The sequence below is a fragment of the Chiloscyllium plagiosum genome, unplaced genomic scaffold (genome assembly GCF_037043375.1).
Source record: "Chiloscyllium plagiosum isolate Xiang-an unplaced genomic scaffold, Cpla_swu_hap1 HiC_scaffold_4, whole genome shotgun sequence".
Lineage (NCBI taxonomy): Eukaryota > Metazoa > Chordata > Chondrichthyes > Orectolobiformes > Hemiscylliidae > Chiloscyllium > Chiloscyllium plagiosum.
The window spans coordinates 150,944,443-150,965,983 of record NW_028270142.1 but is presented as its reverse complement, the minus strand read 5'-3'; positions in this window follow the sequence as shown (position 1 = coordinate 150,965,983).

Below are 21,541 nucleotides of genomic sequence, written 5' to 3'. Positions count from 1 at the left end.
CTCTCAACCTTCTTCTCTCTAACGAGAACAGCCTCAAGGCCTTCAGCCTTTCCTCGTAAGACCTTTCCTCCATACCAGGCAACATCCTGGTAAATCTCCTCTGCAACCTTTCCAAAGCTTCCACATCCTTCTTATAATGCGGTGACCAGAACTGTACACAATACTCCAAGTGCGGCCGCACCAGAGTTTTGTACAGCTGCAGAATAATATCCTGGTTCCGGAACTCAATCCCTCTATTAATAAAGGCCAAAACACTGTATGCCTTCTTAACAACCCTGTCAATCTGGGTGGCAACTTTCAGGGATCTGTGTACCTGGACACTGAGATCTCTCTGCGCATCTGCACTCCCAAGAATCCTACCATTAGCGCAGTACTTTGCATTCCGATTACTCCAGCCAAAGCGTATGATCTCACACTTGTCCACATTAAACTCCATTTGCCACCCCTCAGCCCAGCTCTGCATCCTATCTATGTCTCTTTGCAACCTACTACGTCCTTCGTCACTATCCACAACTCCACCGACCTAAGTGTCATCCGCAAATTTACTAACCCACCCTTCTACGCCCTCATCCAGGTCATTTATAAAAGTGACAAACAGCAGTGGCCCCAAAACAGATCCTTGCAGTACACCGCTAGTAACTGGACTCCAGGATGAACATTTCCCATCAACCACCAACCTCTGTTTTCTTTCAGCACGCCAATTACTGATCCAAACTGCTATGTCTCTCACAATCCCATTCCCTCGCATTTTATACAATAGCCTACTGTGGGGAACCTTATCGAACGCCTTGCTGAAATCCATATACACCACATCAACCGGTTTACTCTCATCTACCTGTTTGGTCACTTTGTCAAAGAACTCAATAAGATTCGTTAGGCACGACCTACCTTCACAAAACCGTGCTGACTGTCCCTGATCAAATTATTCTTTTCTAGATGGTTATAAATCCTATCTCTTATAACCTTTTCCAATACTTTACCAACAAGTGAAGTGAGACTCACTGGTCTGTAATTACCAGGGTTGTCTCTACTATCCTTTTTGAACAGGGGAACCACATTTGCTATCCTCCAGTCCTCAGGCACGATTCCTGTAGACAATGATGATTTGAAGATCAATGCCAAAGGCTCGGCAATCTCTTCCCTGGCTTCCCAGAGGATCCCAGGATAGATCCCATCCGGCCCAGGGGACTTGTCTATTTTCACACTCTGCAATATTTCTAATATCTCTTCCTTGTGAACCTCAATCTCTTCTAGTTGAGATGCAAGTATCTCTGTATCTTCCTCGCCAACATTTTCATTTTCTATAATGAAGACTGTCGAAAAATACTTATTTAGTGCTTCCCCTATCTCCTCCAACTCCACACACAATTTCCCACTATTATCCTTGATTGGCCCTAACTTAACTCTCGTCATTCTTTTATTCCTGACATACCTATGGAAAGCCTTAGGGTTAACCCTGATCCTATCCACCAACAACTTCTCATGTCCCCTCCTAGCTCTTCTGAGCTCTTTTTTTCGGTCTTTCCTGATTTCCTTGTAACCCTCAAGCTCCCTAACTGAGTTTTCACATTTTGTTCTAACATAAGCCGCCTTCTTCTTCTTGACCAGGGATTCCACTTCCTTAGTTGAAACTTTATTGCTGGAACAGCACAGCAGGTCAGGCAGCATCCAGGGAACAGGAGATTCGACGTTTCGGGCACAGGCCCTTCTTCAGGAATGAGCAGAGAGTGTTCAGCAGGAGAAGATAAAAGGTAGGGAGGAGGGACTTGGAGGAGGGGAGTTGGAAATGTGATAGGTGGAAAGAGGTCAAGGTGAGGGTGATAGGTCGGAGTAGGATGGAGGCGGAGAGGTCAAGAAGAAGACTGCAGGTCAGGAAGGCGGTGCCGGGCTGGAAGGATCCGGCTGAGACAAGGTGGGGGGAGGGGGGATGAAGAAACTAGTGAAGTCCAAGTTCATCCCCTGCGGTTGGAGGGTTCCCAGTCGGAAGATAAGACGCTCCTCCTCCGACCGTCGTGTTGTTGTGGTTTGGCGGTGGATGAGTCCAATGACCTGCATATCCTCGGTGGAGTGGGAGGGGGAGGGGGAGTTGAAATGCTGTGCCACAGGTTGGTTGGGTTGGTTCGTCCGGGTGGCCCAGAGGTGCTCTCTGAATTCCACTTCCTTAGTAAACCATGGCTCACGCGTACTATATCTTCTTCCCTGCCTGACAGGTACATACTTATCTAGGACACACCGGAGCTTTTCCATGTATAAGCTCCACATTTTTAATGTGCTCATCCCCTGCAGTTTCCTTCCCCATTCTACGCTTCCTAAATCTTTCCTAATTGCATCGTAATTTCCCTTCCCCCAGCTGTAACTCTTGCTCGGTGGAATACACCTATCCCTTTCCATCACTAAAGTAAACCTGACAGAATTGTGATCACTGTCACCAAAGTGCTCACCTACTTCCAAATCTAACACCTGGCCAGGCTCGTTACCCAGTACTAAATCTAAAGTGGCTTCGCCCCTTGTTGGCCTGTCTACATACTGTGTCAGGAAGCCCTCCTGCACACACTGGACAAAAACTGGCCCATCTATAATACTCGTACTATAGTGTTCCCAGTCAATATTTGGAAAGTTGAAGTCCCCCATGATAACTACCCTGCCTCTCTCACTCCTGTCGAGAATCATCTTTGCTATCCTTTCCTCTACATCTCTGGGACTATTCGGAGTCCTATAGAAAATTCCCAGCATGGTGACTTCTCCTTTCCCGTTTCTAACCTCAGCCCATACTACCTCAGTTAACAAGTCCCCAAACATCCTTTCTGCAGCTGTAATACTGTCCCTGATCAACAATGCCACACCTCCCCCTCTTTTACCATCTTCTCTGTTCTTACTGAAACATCTGAATCCCAGAACCTGCAACAGCCATTCCTGTCCCTGCTCTAACCATGTCTCCGTAATGGCCACAACATCAAAGTCCCAGGTACCAACCCACCCTGCCAGTTCACCCACTTTATTTCGGATACTCCTCGTGTTGAAGTACACAGACTTTAAACCAGGTTCTCGCTTGCCAGTGTCAGATACTTGATTTGGGAACTCCCTACTCTCGTCCTCTTCTGTACCTCTCCTACAATTTTGGTTCCCATCCCCCTGCTGTATTAGTTTAAATCCACCTTAATACTTTAGCGAATTTCCCACCCAGGATATTGGTACCCCTCTGGTTTAGATGAAGACCATCCTGCTTGTAGAGGTCCCACCTACCCCAGAAAGAGCTCCAATTATCCAAAAACCCGAAACCCTCCCTCCTGCACCATCCCTGGTTGGTGTGTCCTGAGGAAGGGGCTCGAATGGGTCATGAGGGAGGTTGAACTATTCCCACCTGCACAGGGCTGAATGAGGCAGCGTTCCTCTTGGACAGAGTCTCCCAGACATTGCGAGGAGGTACTAGGACCAGCACTGGGACACTCCCGGAATCGCCTCCTCACTGAGACCTCATCCACATCATAGAAACACGATCGACTACATGGTGACCAAGGAGACCATGGACTCCATCCACGGACCGACTCCCCAACATCTGTATACAGAAGGAGACATGTCATTGTAAATCACAGAGAGACAGTACAGTACGGGGTAGGGAGAATTGGATGGGGAGAATGGGGTGGGATGAATGGGGACGGGGATGTGGAGAGAGAAGGTAAGATGAAGAGACAAAGAGACAGAGTGACGATTGTAAGTGTAGCAGTGGACGTAGAGTGAGAGAGGCACACAGAGTCACTCCCAGAGATAGAGATACTCCAATCAGGCCATCTGCTTTTCTTCACATTATGAATTCTTACCTGATCTGCAGGCAGTGTAACAGCCCTGCACCCCCACATTATCGCCCACACAGGGGGCACCATCTGTTGAGGCAGTGGGATTAGTGGGTGATCTGAGGAGGGAAAGGGATAACATGGAGTTAAGATCTGGGAACATGTCACCACCAAGAATTTACAAATAAGGAGTGGGAACAAAGACCATCTCAGAAGCATGTTGTTATCCCCACATTCTCTCTCACAAACTAAGCATCCAGACACAAGAGACCTGAGCAAATCACTCATGGCATAGAAAATCTTCATTGGAGCAAATAACCACTTTCTCAACTCCCTTTATCTTAACCTTTCGTCAGGTCTTAAGCTGCTGTTCTTATGTGAATACAAGACTCTGCAGGTTGTCAGCTCTAAACAAGCAACCAGTGAACTCCAGACTCAATACTGGGCAGGTAATATTGATGTATCATAGTAGAAAGTAAAAGGATTGTGGAATCAAACCATCGAGTGAACAGCAGATACAGAACTGTGTTCCCCAAATCGCTTGTCTCCCCTGTACTCAATATCTGTGTTCTGCCTGTTTGTCTTTGTGAATCTATGTGTGTGCTTTTTAAATTCATTCATAGTTCATGGATATAACTGACTGGGTCCAGTATTTATTGCCCGTCCCTAGTTGCCCCGTTGAGAAGATGGTGATGAGCTGCCTTCTTCAATCACTGCAGTCCGTGTGCTGTCAGTAGACCCATAATGTGTGCATGTGTTGGGAGACACTTGAAAGGAGTAAAGTTTAAGTTATATAAAACACATGTTTTAGTTGAGTCAATTGAGCAATAAAGAATATTTGTATTGTTGCTGAAGAACCCTGGTGAGGTTTCATTTATCTTGGGTAGCAGATTGTCAGAGGCAACTGGGGTTTTGGTGGTGTCACTAAATTTGAACAGTTGTGGTGACTCTTTGAACAGTGCGTCCTGATCTCCAGTGAAGCTCCACTGGCTCCATCACAAACAATGCTTTTAAGGAAATTACTGATTAGTTGGCAAGTGGGACTCTGATTGACAAAGATGTCCCCATGGAGAATGCTCAGTTGGACAGTCAATGACCAAGATTTGTTTAAATGTTAAACCAGACATGTTCACTCTGATTGGCGAAAGCATTACCCTGAGAAATGAACTGACAAATGACTCTCATCCACGTGTTTGAGTTGAAACAGGCACAGAGCCTGTACATGTTCTTTCTGCCCACAAAGAATATAGCGCCCTAATGCAAGGTCAAAATCCTGGAACTCTGGTCCTAATGGCACTGATCTGATAACACCCACATTCTTACTCTCCCAGAAAGTAACACATCGGAACAATATCACACATTCTCCAAACCTGTATCGCTCCTGAACTCCGACACCACACCGAGGGTTACATGGCGTCCATGGTGACCATGCTGACCAACCACAGTCAACAGGACAAAGGGAATCATCGCAGGAAATGCGGCCATGGTAACAGATGCTGTCAATGAGGAAATATTCCACCCATTAGCACAGTACAATCCCATGGAACAGACTGTTTTAAAATAACGTTTCAGGTCGAGGGATAGGGATTATTGTGGAAATTAGAGCTAGGATGAAGGTGAGCAATGAAGGTTTGGTGGGGCGGTGGGTCAGCATCACTTGTTCTCATTTCTCCTCACTTTGTGGTTGCCAGGGAGATGGGCCTCCACCTGTCTCATGGTGGAGCAGGCAGATGGGTGCAGGAATGTGAGCTGATACAACAGAATGTGGTGAAACTGTGTAAAATAACACATTCTTTATTCTTAGAGTACAAGAGCGAGGAGGTGATGGTAAACTTGTACAAGAACCTGTTAGACCTCAGCTGCAGGATTGTGTGCAGTTCTGGGTGCCACTTTATAGGAGAAATGTGAATGTATAGGAGAGAGTGCAGAAGTGATTTACTCAAATGGATCCAGAGATGCAGATACATTGAAGTAGTTGGGACTGTTTTCCTTGGAGATGTGAAGATTAGTGGGAATCCAGAGGATTGGGAAGCCTTTAAAAACAGCAGAGGGTAACTAAAATAGCAATACAGGAGGAGAGGATGAAATTTAGATTACATTACAGTGTGGAAATAGGCCCTTCGGCCCAACAAGTCCACACCGACCCGCAACCCACCCATACTCCTAACCTAACACTACAGGCAATTTAGCATGGCCAATTCACCTGACCTGCACATCTTTGGACTGTGGGAGGAAACCAGAGCACCCGGAGGAAACCCACGCAGACACGGGAAGAATATGCAAACTCCACACAGTCAGTCGCCTGAGGTGGGTATTGAACCTGGGTCTCCGGTGCTGTGAGGCAGCAGTGCTAACCACTGTGCCACCGTGCCGCCCAATATGAAGGAAAGCTAGCTAGTAATATGAAAGAGTTTTTTTAAAGATGGGTAATAGGCAAAATAAAAAACAAGAGTGGACATTGGGCCACTGGAAAGGAGGCTGGAGAAGTAGTAATGGGGAACAAAGAAATGCCAGAGGAACAGAATAGATATTTTGCATCAGTTTTCACAGTGGCAGATACCAGCAGAATACCAGAACTTCAGGAGAGTTAGGGGCAGAGTTGAGTGCAGTGGCACTCAGGAGAAGTTGCTGGGGAAGCTGAAAGGTCGGAACGTGGATAAATCACCCAGACCAGATTCACTACACCCTAGGGCTCTGATGGGTTAGCTGAGGAGACTGTAGAGGCATAGGTGTTGATATTTCAGGAGTATTGGAGTCAGGGAGAGTCCCAGAGGACTGGAAAATGCCTAATGTAATACCCTGTTTAAAAAATTACAGAAGACAGCAAACTCTAGGCCAGTTAGCCTGACCTCAGCTGTTGGTAAAAGTTTAGAATCCATTAATTAAGGATGAGATTGCAAAACTACTTGAAAGTGCACAGTAAAATAAGGAGGAGTCAATACGGCTTCATCAAGGATAGGCAATGTTTAGATTAGATTACCTACAGTATGGAAACAGGCCCTTCGGCCCAACAAGTCCACACTGACCCTCCGAAGAGTAACCCGCCCAGACCCATTCCTATACTCTATATTCACCCCTGACACTATGGGCAATTTAGCATGGCCAATTCACTTGACCTGCACATCTTTGGATTGTGGAAGGAAACCAGAGCACCCGAAGGAAAACCACGCACGGGGAGAATGTGCAAACTCCACACAGACAGTCCCCGTCGCTGTGAGGCAGCAGTGTTAACCACTGAACCACAGTGCCTGACAAATCTGTTAATCTGTATGGATAGAAGATTGGCTGACTGACAGAATGCAGACAGTGAGGATAAACAGGAGAACTAGCCATTTGGATACAGAACTGGTTCAAAGGTAGAAGACAGAGGGTGGTGGTGGAGGGTTGTTTTTCAGACTGGAGGCCTGTGACAAGTGGAGTGCCACAAGGATCGATGCTGGGTCCTCTACTTTTTGTCATTTACATAAGTGATTTGGATGCGAGCATAAGAGGTACAGTTAGTCAGTTTGCAGATGACTCCAAACTTGGAGGTGTAGTGGACAGCGAAGAGGGTTACCTCAGATTACAACAGGATCTGGACCAGATGGGCCAATGGGCTGAGAAGTGGCAGATGTAGTTTAATTCAAATAAATGAGAGGTGCTGCATTTTGGGAAAACAAATTTTAGCAGGACTTATACACTTAATGGTAAGGTCTGAGGGAGTATTGCTGAACAAAGAGACCTTGGAGTGCAGGTTCATAGCTCCTTGAAAGTGGAGTCGCAGGTAGATAGGATAGTGAAGAAGGCTATTGGTATGCTTTCCTTTATTGAGTACAGGAGTTGGGAGGTCATGTTGCGGCTGTACAGGACATTGGTTAGGCCACTGTTGGAATATTGCGTGCAATTCTGGTCTCCTTCCTATCGGAAAGATGTTGTGAAACTTGAAAGGGTTCAGAAAAGATTTACAAGGATGTTGCCAGGGTTGGAGGATTTGAGCTATAGGGAGAGGCTGAACAGGCTGGGGCTGTTTTCCCTGGAGCATCGGAGGCTGAGGTGTGACCTTATAGAGGTTTACAAAATTATGAGGGGCATGGATAGGATAAATAGACAAAGTCTTTTCCCTGGGGTGGGGGAGTCCAGAACTAGAGGGCATAGGTTTAGGGTGAGAGGGGAAAGATATAAAAGAGACCTAAGGGGCAACGTTTTCACGCAGAGGGTGATACGTGTATGGAATGAGCTGGCAGAGGAAGTGGTGGAGGCTGGTACAATTGCAACATTTAAAAGGCATTTGGATGGGTATATGAATAGGAAGGGTTTGGAGGGATATGGGCCGGGTGCTGGCAGGTGGGACTAGATTGGGTTAGGATATCTGGTTGGCATGGACGGGTTGGACCGAAGGGTCTGTTTCCATGCTGTACATCTCTATGATTGTATGACTCTAAGCTGGTAATTTGTGGAGTTCTGTTGGGACCAGTGGTGGGCCCATAACTATTCACATTATTGTTCTTGACGGAGAAAGTGTGGGCAATTTTGGTACGTTTGCAGTCATGCAAAGGTAGATAGAGGGACAGGTAGTGTTGAAGAGGTGAGGAAGCTGCAGAAGGACTTGGACAGGCTAGGCGAGTGGGCAAAGAAGTAACAGATGGAATGCAATGTGGGAAAATATGAGGTTATGAAATTTAGAGGAAGCAGAAGTATAGACTATTTTCTAAGCGGGAAAAGCTTTCGGAAATCTGAAGCACAAAGGGACTTGGGAATCCTTGTTCAGGGTTGTCTTAAAGGTAACATGCAGGTTCAGTTGACGGTTAGGAAGGCAATGCAATGTTAACATTCATTTCAAGAGGGCTCGAAAACAAGAGCAGTGATGTACTGCTGAGGTTATACAAAGCTCCGGTCAGACCACAATATTTTGAGCAGTTTTGTGATCCGTATCTAAGGAAGGATGCGTTGGCCTTGGAGGGATAAAGGGCTTGGCATATGCGGAATGGTTGAGAACTCTGGGTGTGCACTCAATGGAGCTGAGAAGGAGAATGGGATCTGGTTGAAACTTAGAGAATACTGATAGGTCTGGATAGAGTGGATGTGGAGAAGATGTATCCACTAGTCGGGGATACTAGACCCAAGTACACAACCTCAGAGCAGAGAAATGACCCTTTCAAACTGAAATAAGGGAGATTTCTTCAGCTAGAGGGTGGTGACTCTGTGGAACTCATTGCCACAGAGGGCTATGGAGGCCAAGACATTGAGTGCCTTTAAGACAAAGATGAATATGTTTTTGATTGGTAAGAGGATCAAGGTTACAGAGAGATTGCAAGAGAATGGTGTTGAGAAACATATCGGCCATGATCGAACGGTGGAGCAGACTTGTTTGGCCAAAAAGACTAATTCTGCGCCGAGATCTCATGGTGTTTTGGTCTGAAGAGAGAAAAAGGCTGAGGGGAAATCTGATAGAAGTTTTGAAAGTGTGAGTGGGCTGGCTAGAGAAGACAGAAAGAAGCTCTTTCAGCTTGTAAAAGCATTGAGAAACAAAATGCACAGTTTCGGCAGGGTAACTAGGGTCTGGAAAGATGGAGGCTGGTCCAATTGAGGCTTTTAAAAGGATATTGGATAGTTATTTAAATAGAATAGGGTTATAACATAGAACATAACAGTGCAGTATAGGCCCCTCAGCCCTCAATGTTGAACCGACCTGAGAAACCAATCTGAAACCATCTACCCTACACTATTCCATTATAGAGTCATAGAGATGTACAGACCCTTCGGCTAACTCGTCCATGTCGACCAGATATCCCAACCTAATATAGTCCCATTTGTCAGCACGTGGCGAATATCCCTCCAAATCCTTCCTATTCATACACCCATCCAGATGTCTTTTAAATGCTGTAATTGTACCAGCCTCCACCGCTTCCTCTGGCAGCTCATTCCACACACATACCACCCACTGCGTGAAAAGTTGCCCCTTAGGTCCCTTTGTATCTTTTCCCTCTCACCCTAAACCTTTGCCCTCTAGGTCTGGACTCTCCCACTGCAGAGAAATGATTATTTACCCATCATGATTTTGTAAACCTCTATAAGGTCACCCCTCAGCCACCAACGCTCCAGGGAAAACAGCCCCAGCCTATTCAACCTCTCCCTGTAGCTCAAATCCCCCAACCCTGGCAACCTCCTTGTAAATCTTTTCTGAACCCTTTCAAGTTTCACATCTTTCCGATAGGAAGGAGACCAGAATTACACACAATATTCCAACAGTGGCCTAACCAATGTCCTGTGCTGCTGCACCATGACCTCCCATCTCCAGTACTCAATACTCTGACCAATAAAGGAAAGCATACCAAACGCCTTCTTCACTATCCTATCTACCTGTGACTCTATTTTCAAGGAGGTATGAACCTGCACTCCAAGGTCTCTTTGTTCAGCAACACCCCCCAGGACCTCACCATTAAGTGTATAACTCCTGCTCTGATTTGCCTTTCCAAATGCAGCACCTTGCGTTTATTTAAATTAAACCCCATCTGCCACTTCTCAGCCCATTGGCCCATCTGATCAAGATCCTGTTGTAATCTGAGGTAACCTTTGCTGTCCACTGCACCTCCAATTTTGGTGTCATCTACAAACTTACTAACTGTACCTCTTATGCTCACATCTAAATGAGAGACGAGTGTCCATTTTGAACAGAGCGGTGAGGAGAGAGGGCAGAGAGAAGCGAGGGCTGCCGGGAAGTTTTTAAGTGGGTGAGATCTAAACCCAATACCCCACACTATCGGGCCTCCCTCCCACCCACCTCCTCTAACCTTACTAAGAGTCTGTGTAAGTTTTCAGGTTTTTTCAATTTTTTTCCTTTTCCTCTCTTCCTTGTTTAGTCCTGTGTGGGCTTTCAGAGTAGCGGGATATGGCTGTTAGGGCAGTTGCATGTTTCTCCTGCAGAATGTGGCAGGTGAGAGACATGACACATGTCTCTGTCAACTACATCAGCGGGAAGTGTATCCAACTCCAGCTCCTTGAAAACCGAGTTAGGGAACGAGAGCTGGAGTTGGATGAACTACGGATTATCCGGGAGACTGAGTGAGGAATTGAGAGGATGTACAGGGAGGTGGTCACTCTTCAGACACAGGATAAGGACAGCTGGGTTACAGTCAGGGGGAGGAAAGGGAACCGACTGTCAGAGCAGAGATCCCCTGTGGCCGTTCCCCTCAGCAATAAGTGTATCGTGTTGGATACTGCTGGTGGAGACAGCCTACCAGGGGAAAGCCATAATTGTCAGGTCTCTGGCACTAAGGCTCAGAAGCGAAGGGGGGAAAATAGAAAAGTGCTAGTGGTAGGAGATTCAATAGTTAGACGGATTGACAGGAGATTTTGTGGTCAGGAATGGGACTCCTGGAAGGTATATTGCCTCCCTGGTGCCAGGATCTGGGATGTCGCTGATCGGGTTTATAGGGAGAGGGTGAGCAGCCAGAAACCGTGGAACATATTGACACCAATGATATAGCCAGGAAAGGGATTGAGGATCTGAAAAGTGACCACAGAGAGTTAGGTTGGAAGCTGAAGAGCAGGACGAGTAGCGTAGTGATCTCAGGTTTGCTACCGGTGCCACGAAATAGTGAGGTGAGGAACAGTCAGTGAATGCAGTTTAACACGTGGCTGTGAGGCTGGTGCAGGAGGGAGGGCTTCAGATACCTAGACCATTGGGATACCTTCTGGGGAAGGTGGGACCTGTACATGAAGGACGGGTTGCACCTGAACTGAAGGGGCACAAATGTCCTGGGTCGGAGATTTGCTCGTGTGGTTCGGGAGGGTTTAAACTAGTTTGGCAGGGGGTGGGAACCAGACCTGCATATCTTAGAAGGGAGGGGGGTTGTTGCAGATGGGGCAGTGACAGGATATAGTGAATTTATCAGAAAGGTTTTTCAAGTGTTGAAACAAAGGGACCGGTTAAAGTGTGTCTGCTTTAATGCACAGAGTATCCAAAATAATAGTGACAAACTTAGAGCATGGATCAGTACTTGGGGCTACGATGTTGTGGCCATAACGGAGACGTGGGTTTCACAGGGACAGGAATGGGTGCTAGATGTTCTAGGGTTTAGAATGTTTAAAAAGAACAGGGAGGGTGGAAAAAGAGGAGGGGGTGTAGCATTGCTCATCAGAAAGTGCATCACAGCTACAGAAACTAAGATTGTCGAGGAAGGTTTGTCTACTGAGTCAGTATGGGTGGAATTAGGAATAGCGAGGGAGCAGCCATCTCATTGGGGATTTTCTACAGACCACCTAATAGCAGTAGGGGATTGAAGAACTCATAGGCTGACAGATTTTGGAAAAATACAAATGTAGTAGTGTTGTTGTTATGGATGACTTCAATTTTCCCAATATCGACTGGAACCTCCTTAGTGCAGATGGTTTGGATGGAACCTTTTTTTGTCAGGTGTGTTCAGGAGGGTTTCCTTACTCAGTATGTAGACAGAGCAACGAGGGGAGGGGCCATTTTGGATTTGGTGCTCGGCAATGAGACAGGACAAGTGTCAGATCTCGCAGAGGGAGAGCACTTTGGTGACAATGACCATCACTGCCTCACATTTACCATAGCCTTGGAGAGGGTAAGGAGCAGTTACCAAGGGAAGAGATTTAATTAAGGAAAAAGAAATTATGACGCTATCAGATAGGAGTGGGGAAATACAGACTGGGAGCAATTGTTCCACAGAAAGGGCACAGCAGACATGTGGAGACTATTTAAGGAGCAGTTGTTGTGAGTGATGCACAAATTTGTTCCTCTGAGACAGGTAAGAAGGAGTAAGATTAAGGAACTTTTCGTCAAAAGGAAGAAGGCAGCTTACGCAAGGTGGAGAAAGCAAGGATCTAGCACAGCTTTAGAGGATTACAGGCTTGCTAGAAAGGAGCTCAGAAAGAGTCAGGTGGGGGGCATGAAAAAGGCTCGGTAAGAAGGATTAGGGAGAACCCAAAGGCGTTTTACTCATACGTGAGGAATAAGAGAATGATCAGGGAGAAGGTAGGGCCGATCAGGGATAGCGGAGGGAACTTGTGTGTGGAGTCTGAGCAGATAGGGGAAGGCCTAAATGAGTTTGTTGCTTTGGTTTTCACCAAGGAAAGGGACCTTGTTGTAAATGAGAACTTTGAGGAGCTGGGAGACAGGCTTAAACAGATCAAGATTGATGAAGTTGATGTGCTGAAAATTTTGGAAAACATTAAGATTGCTAAGTCCCCAGGGCCAGACCAGATTTATCCTCGGCTGCTCCGGGAAGCGAGAAAGGAAGTTGCTAAGCCGCTGGCGAAGATCTTTACTTCCTCACTCTCCATGGGAGTCGTACCGGAGGAATCGAAGGAGATGAATGATGTTCCTCTTTTCAAGAAGGGTAATAGGGAAATCCCTGGCAATTACAGACCAGTCAGTCTTACACCTGTGGTCAGCAAGGTTTTGGAAATAATTCTGAGGGATAGGATTTATGACTATTTGGCAAAGCATAGTGTGATTAAAGGCAGTCAGCATGGCTTTGTGAGGGTCAGGTCATGCCTCACAAATCCTATTGAATTCTTTGAGGAGGTATCAAGACAGGTTGATGACAGTCAAGCAATGGATGTGGTGTATATGGATTTCAGCAAGGCATTTGATAAGGTTCCCCATGGTAAGCTCATTCATAAAGTCAGGAAGTATGGGATACAGGGAGATTTGGCTATCTGGATTCAGAATTGGCTGGCTGACAGAAGGCAGAGAGTGGTTGTAGATGGAAAGTATTCTGCCTGGAGGTCAGTGTTGAGTGGTGTCCCACTGGGCTCTGTTCTTGGGCCTCTGCTCTTTGTAGTTTTTATAAATGACTTGGATGAGGAGATTGAGGGGTGGGTTAGTAAATTTGCAGATGACACAAAGGTTGGAGGTGTCATCGATAGAGGGCTACTGCAGGCTGCAGTGGGACATAGACAGGATGCAGAGCTGGCCTGAGAAATGGCAGATGGAGTTCAACCTGGATAAATGTGAAGTGATGCATTTTGGAAGGTCGAACTCAAATGCTGAATATAGGATTAAAGACAGGATTCTTGGCATGTGGAGGAACAAAGGGATCTGGGTGTTCAAGTACATGGATCCCTCAATGTTGCCACCCAAGTGGATAGGGTTGTTAAGAAAGCTGATGGTGTTTTGGCTTTCATTAACAGGGGGATTGAGTTTAAGAGCCGCGAGGTTTTGCTGCAGCTCTACAAGTCCCTGGTGAGACCACACTTGGAATATTGTGTCTAGTTCTGGTCGCCCTACTATAGGAAAGATACAGAGGCTTTGGAGAGGGTGCAAAGAAGGTTTACCAGGATGCTGCCTGGACTGGAGGGCTTGTCTTACGAAGCAGTGGTGATGGAAGCGACTGCTGGACATGCAAATGGACAGCAGTGAATTGAGGGTAGCATAGGTTAGGTTATTTTATTTTAGATTAGGATTGAACCTTGGCACAACATCATGGGCTGAATGGCCTGTCTGTGCTGTACTCTTCTATGTTGTATGTTCTAAATCATTTATATTACTGGAAGGTGGTTACTGGAAGATGCAGGATAATGACAATGCGTTCGGATTTTCAGTCAGAGATTCATGATGGGCTGAATGGCCACGATAACATTTCTGTGATTTTGATTAACCTTTCTGCAAATGGAAACAGGACCTTGGTAGGGCCCTCATGATTGTAAACACCTCAATGATCTGTGCTCTCAGTGATATAGAGACCAGTCCAGGATCTGATAATAATCCCTGTGCAACACTACTCATCAAGAAAACTCCAGTTCACCAGGACACGCTGCATCCAGGGCAAACAATCCTCATTGTCTATCGGTGGGTTGGTTGTGCTGTTGAGAAGATGGCTGTAATTGCAGTATTGGTTACCAGTTGCTGCAGTTGGTCATGGTGATGAGTTGTCCAGGTTGGTAAATCTTGTTCCCCCAATGACAGCGACACTCAGTGATATTCACACAACCTTGGTCCTGAAGGAAAAGACCTTTGGGGCAACGGCAGCCTAGAACAAAGCAAACATTGCCATGGGATTGAAGCATTGCTTTCATTCTGTTCTCATTGCCTTGAATGTTGAGTCAGGAGTATTGATAGGATAGTGAAGGCAGCATTTGGTATGTCTTCCTTTATCGGTCAGAGTATTGAGTACAGGAGTTGGGAGGTCATGTTGTGGCTGTACAGGACATTGGTTAGGCCACTGTTGGAATATTGTGTGTAATTCTAGTCTCCTTCCTATCAGAAAGATGTTGTGAAACTTGAAAGGGTTCAGAAAAGATTTACAAGGATGTTGCCAGGGTTGGAGGATTTGAGCTATGGGGAGAGGCTGAACAGGCTGGGGCTGTTTTCCCTGGAGCGTCGGAGGCTGAGGTGTGACCTTATAGGGGTTTATAAAATCAGGAGATGCATGGATAGGGTAAATAGACAAGGTCTTTTCCCTGGGGTGGGGGAGCCCAGAACTAGAGGGTGGTGTCGGGGGGGGATAGACATTGGGTTGGGGTTCTGGAGGTTTGGTTTCCGGAGGGGTATCAGTGTCGGGGAGGTCGGTGTTACAGGGTTATTGTCTGGGGTGTGGGGGGGGGGTCGATGTCAGGATGGGGGGGTCAGTATTGGGATGGGAGACCAGTGCTGGGAGTGGGGTGTCAGTGTCTGGAGCGGGAGGTTGGTGTCAGGAGGTGAGGTGCGTGATGGGGGGTGTTGGGTTTGGGGAGGGGAGTCTGTGGGGTGTCAGTGATGGGGGAGTTGGTGTCTGTGGAGGGGAGTCAGTGTCTGTTGGGGGGGGGTTAGTGATGGGGGGTCAGTGTCTGTGAGGGGGCCAGTGTCGGGATGAAGCCATTATTCGGGGATCACAGTCTGAGTCATACCTTCCAGGCATTTCCTGTTACAGCTTGTCCCTGAGCTCAGCTCCTGACACGAGGCTGGACAGGGATCATGGGAGAGAGCGTCACATCCATCAGTTGGTACATAGACCATCCCAGGATCACAGTCTGAGGGAGGAAGGGAAACAGATGAGAAAACATTGTAAAACTGGGGAGGGAGAGTCCCCTTACCCAGTGATAACTTAGCATTCCATATTTGGAATTTCATTATCTATCTGTGTCACATTTGTAACCAACTTTCTGTCAGTCAATGTAAGAGAATGAAATAGCCTATGAGAATCATCAAGGTCTTGACTCTCAAGAAAGATTTATCATGCACCATCCTACCCCATTAGAAAGAATAATTAACAAATCCCCCAGATGGTGCTGGGTCATCGGGCAACGGTCATCTGACATTGAGTAGCTGTGCCATGGCATTGGCCAAAAAGACTTTGACAGATGATTATCATCACATTGATGGGCAGCTCCCAAAATAAGGGGCAAGATGATCTGGGGAGATGAGCCACACTGGGTCGGACGGTGGTGGCAGGGCGGGGGGTTTGGGGATTGGAGTTGCCCTTCATCAGCCCGAGGGAAGAACAAAGGCTGTTGGAACAAAGACCACAACAAAAGGACTGGAATATGGGAGCAATGGGGCCTTCACTTTCCCATTCTATAGAATGGCTTCGGGATCGGTAAAGTATTCTGACCTGTCCCAGTCTATATTTCATTTCTTATCCTGATGCACTACATTGAAACAGCTGTTTTTCTATAAACTATCAGGAAATCCCTAAAATTACCCTGCAGTGGACACAGTGGGTCAGTAACAGTTCAGGAGGTAGGCAGTGACTGGAGGGCAGTGTTGATTAATGCCAGTGAACTCCATTGAACCACGGAAATGATATAGCACAGAAAGGGCCATTCAGCTCATTTTGTCCATGTCAGCCCAAAGACACCCAGATGCCCTTTCTCATCAACTCACCCGTGGTGCCCTCACAGAGCTGACGGTTACAGGACTCTGTTTCCATGGCGATGCCCGGACACGACTGGCCTTCGTTCTTTGGCGGTGGATTCACACAGTCCCGGTGACGGGATCGAACTCCACCGCTACACTCTGCATCACAGACTGACCAATCACTCCACTCTGACCATTGACCATTGACTGTCAAAGAGACACATTGGCTTAGAGTCTCATTCTTTCTCTGAAATCCCCAGGATGAACACAGAGAACAACACGCACACAGCCAGGAGGTCTTACATTGTCAAATCTAAATTCAATAAAAAGCTGGAATTAAGAGTCTAATGAAACGGAGAATCCATTGTTGGAAAGACCTATCTGGTTCACTAATGTCCTTTAGGGACGGAAGCTACCATCTTTCCTCCATCTGGATTACATGTGACTCCAGACCCACAGTGATGTGGTTGATTCTTACCTTTTTTTAACAATTAGGGATAGTTAATAAATGTATATCCCGGACCCGAACCACTCACTGGGTGAAAACATTACTCCTCATATCTCTATTGCAATTTTTTCCAATTACCTTAAATCTTGTGTCCTCTCAAATATGATTCATTCACCAATAGGTTTCTCCATATCTACCGTGTCCGGACCTCTCAGGATTTTGAAAACCCTCCCAGCTTTCTGTTCTTCACAGAGAACACTCCTAACTCCTCCAATCTATCTCCCTTTGAACTGACTGCACCCCACACTCTCAGATCCAACACTGACATTGTAATTAAGCCAAGGGGGTGTTAATGCTGTCTGGCAAACTGAGCACAATATTGCAGAGGCTGACCGCCAGCTTTCAGATACCTCCCCCTATCTCCCTGGACCATGACCCTACCATTGACCATCAGGCCATTGTGTCATGATGTCACCAGTCTCTTCACATCTGGATCTCCCCCCTCCCCAGTTTTACAGCTTCCCAGTTCATTGTCCCCCAACCCCACATAGTGTGCTTCATCCTTCTTCCCAAAACCGACAAGGCGGCCTATCCGGGCAGACCCATTGTTTCTGCCTGCTCCTGCCCCACAGAACTCATCTCTTCCTACCTCAACTCGATTATTCTTTCTGTGTTCTCTCCCTTTCCATTTACATCTGCGATTTTTCTGGCTATTTAAGTAAGTTTTCGGATTTCTAGTTTGGGGGCTCCAGCCTCCTACTCTTTGCCACGGATACGTAATCCCTTTACATGTCTATCCCCCATCAGGATGGTCTCAGGGCTCTCCCCTTCTTCCTGGAAAAAATGGTTTCTCAAATCTATCCCCCGGCCTGAAGCACTTCATCCCTGAAACCTCATACACCTCACAAACACTCGCTGTGACAATAGACAATAGGTGCAGGAGTAGGCCATTCTGCCCTTCGAGCCTGCACCGCCATTCAATATGATCATGGCTGATCATTCCTAATCAGTATCCTCTTCCTGCCTTATCTCCATAACCTTTGATTCCACTATCTTTGAGAGCTCTATCCAACTCTTTCTTAAATGAATCCAGAGAGTGGGCCTCCACTGCCCTCTGGGGCAGAGCATTCCACACACCCACCACTCTCTGGGTGAAGAAGTTCCTCCTCATCTCTGTCCTAAATGGTCTACCCTTATTTCGAAGCTGTGTCCTCTGGTTCGGCACTCACCCAACAGCGGAAACATGTTTCCTGCCTCCAGAGTGTCCAATCCTTTCATAATCTTATATGTCTCAATCAGATCCCCTCTCAGTCTTCTAAACTCAAGGGTATACAAATCCAGTCGCTCCAGCTTTTCAGCGTAAGGTAGTTCCGCCATTCCGGGAATTGACCTCGTGAACTTACGCTGCACTCCCTCAATAGCCAGAATGTCTTTCCTCAAATTTGGAGACCAGAACTGCACACAATATTCCAGGTGCAGTCTCACCAGGGCCCTGTACAGCTGCAGAAGCACCTCTTTGCTTCTGTACTCAATCCCTCTTGTTATGAAGGCCAGCATGCTATTAGCCTTCTTCACTGCCTGCTGTACCTGCATGCTTACCTTCATTGACTGGTGTACAAGAACACCCAGATCTCTCTGTACTGCCCCTTTACCTAAATTGATTCCTTTTAAGTAGTGACCTGCCTTCCTGTTCTTGCCACCAAAGTGGATAATCACACATTTATCCGCATTAAACTGCATCTGCCATGCATCTGACGACTCACCTAATCTGTCCAGGTCACCCTGTAATATCCTAACACCCTCCTCACATTTCACCCTGCCACCCAGCTTTGTATCATCAGCAAATTTGCTAATGACATCACTAATACTATCTTCTATATCATTAATATATATTGTAAAAAGCTGCAGTCCCAGCACTGATCCCTGCGGTACCCCACTGGTCACTGCCTGCCATTCCGAAATGGAGCCGTTTATCACTACACTTTGTTTCCTGTCAGCCAACCAACTTTCAATCCAAGTTAGTACTTTGCCCCCAATACCATGCGCCCTAATTTTACTCACTAACCTCCTGTGTGGGACTTTATCAAAAGCTTTCTGAAAGTCCAGGTACACTACATCTACTGGATCTTCCTCATCCATCTTCAGAGTTACATCCTCAAAATATTCCAGAAGATTAGTCAAGCATGATTTCCCCTTCATAAATCCATGCTGACTCTGACCTATCCTGTTACTACTATCCAGATGTGTCGTAATTTCATCCTTTAAAATAGACTCCAGCATCTTTCCCACCACTGAGGTCAGACTAACTGGTCTATAATTTCCTGCTTTCTCTCTCCCACCTTTCTTAAAAAGTGGTACAACATTAGCCACCCTCCAATCCGCAGGAACTGATCCTGAATCTATCGAACTCTGGAAAATAATCACCAACGCATCCACGATTTCTCGAGCCACCTCCTTCAGTACCCTGGGATGGAGACCATCAGGCCCTGGGGACTTATCAACCTTCAGACCTAACAGTCTCTCCAACACCAAATCCTGGCAAATATAAATTCCCTAAGTTCAGGTCCTTCAGCCACTGTTACCTCAGGGAGATTGCACTGCACCAGGAAAGGCTAGGCTGGCTTGCTCCTGTCTACGTGCCGCGTGAGTAGTGCTGAGCAAGTCACTCACCTGGGCAGGCCTGGATAAAGCAGGCATGAGAATCCCACAATGTAACATCGCACTGTCCCCCAGGGAGAGCCGGTCGCAGGATGTCTCTCTGTCGGAACCTTACACCCAAACTGCAGGTCTGAGTGCATGCACTCCACTGGGTCCATTCAGAGATCACACAGTGTACTGTGAAAATACACAGAGTACAGCTCAACGTTCCATCAGGAAATGGCCAATCTCTACTTATAACACAAGAACCAGCCAATCACCTCAACAACTCACATCGTCGTTCACTTTCAACACATGAAAATTACCCCAACCCCATTAACCAACTTCATTAAACTTATCAATCTCTTCCCCTGACCCGTGGAAGCTCTACACCAACATTTGACAGTGACCTTGACATTGAGGCTATGTCCAATCAGGTGAATGGGAGGGTAGGCATGAGGGACTGAATGGTCTACTCCTATTCCTTGTTCACATAACCCCTGGTCATCAGGCCTTGGACCTCATCCTTTCCTCCTCCAGCCTTCTTTTTCCCACTCCTCCATCTCCTGCAATAGTATTCCCCTTCCACCCCATTCCTCTCTCCCACACCCCTCTCCACCTCCCCATATCTCTACCTCACCACCCCACACTCTCTCCACCCCATACCCTCTCTATCCTGCCCCTCCCACACCCTCTCTACATGCCCCACTGTGTGTTACACACTCTCTCTCTCTGTCTTACCACAGTCCTTCTCATCTGAACCATCCTGACAGTCCTGCTGCAAGTTGCATTGTTGGTGCTGGCTTACACACTCTCCACTGCCACACCGGAACTGTTTCACCGAACAGGATCTGCTTGTATTGGTCAATGGAATCAATTCAGGAGCCTCTCGGTTTGGAGTCACAGAGGCAGGAGTGGGACCTGAAACAATAGCAGGAAGCAGTCGTCAGAGTGCAGGGATCCCACAGCTATCCATCACAAAATTCCACAACATAACAGAAGGACTGAGTGTCCTGGTCTCTGAGTCAGTCAGTGTGCAGCTCCACTCCGTGAGAATGAAGGCAAATGGAGTTTACTGCAAGACAATGGAACATAAAAGTTGGCAAGTTTTGTATAATCATTCAAGGGGAGGCAGTGGTGTAGTGGTAATGTCCCTAGACTAGTAATCCTGAGCTGATTATTCTGCAGGAATAGTTCAAATCCCATCAAGGTGGATGAGGGAGTTTAAATTAAATAAAGGACTGGAATAATGAAACAAAAGGCAGCCTAATGGTCATGATGTTTCATTGTATAATTAATATAGAAGGAAATCTTACTCATTTTGTCTTTAGGTGATTCCAAACCCACAACAGTGTGGTTTAGTCTTCACTGTCCTCTGGTAACTAGGAATGGACTATACAAGCAGCTCTGACCAGTGACACCCACATGCCAGGAGTGAAGAAAATAAAGCCTTTGTGTTATCTGCAGATTTAGCTGCATTTCCCACTAATCACCCCAGTTATATTGAGGTTTATAAAATCACGAGGGGCATAGATAGGGACTAGTTTAGTTTGGGATATCTGTTGGCATGGATGAGTTGGGCTGAAGCGTCTGTTTCCGTGCTGTATGGCTCTCTGACTCTCGTCATCAATGTCAATTGTAAAGGTTGAGGCCCCTGTACTGACCCCTGCAGGTCACATCCTGCCAATCAGAAAAAGATCCATTTATAAAGATCCATTCATGGGCGGCACAGTGGTTAGCACTGCTGCCTCACAGCGCCTGAGACCCGGGTTCAATTCCCGCCTCAGGCGACTGACGGTGTGGAGTTTGCACGTTCTTCCCGTGTCTGCGTGGGTTTCCTCCGGGTACTCCGGTTTCCTCCCACAGTCCAAAGATGTGCAGGTC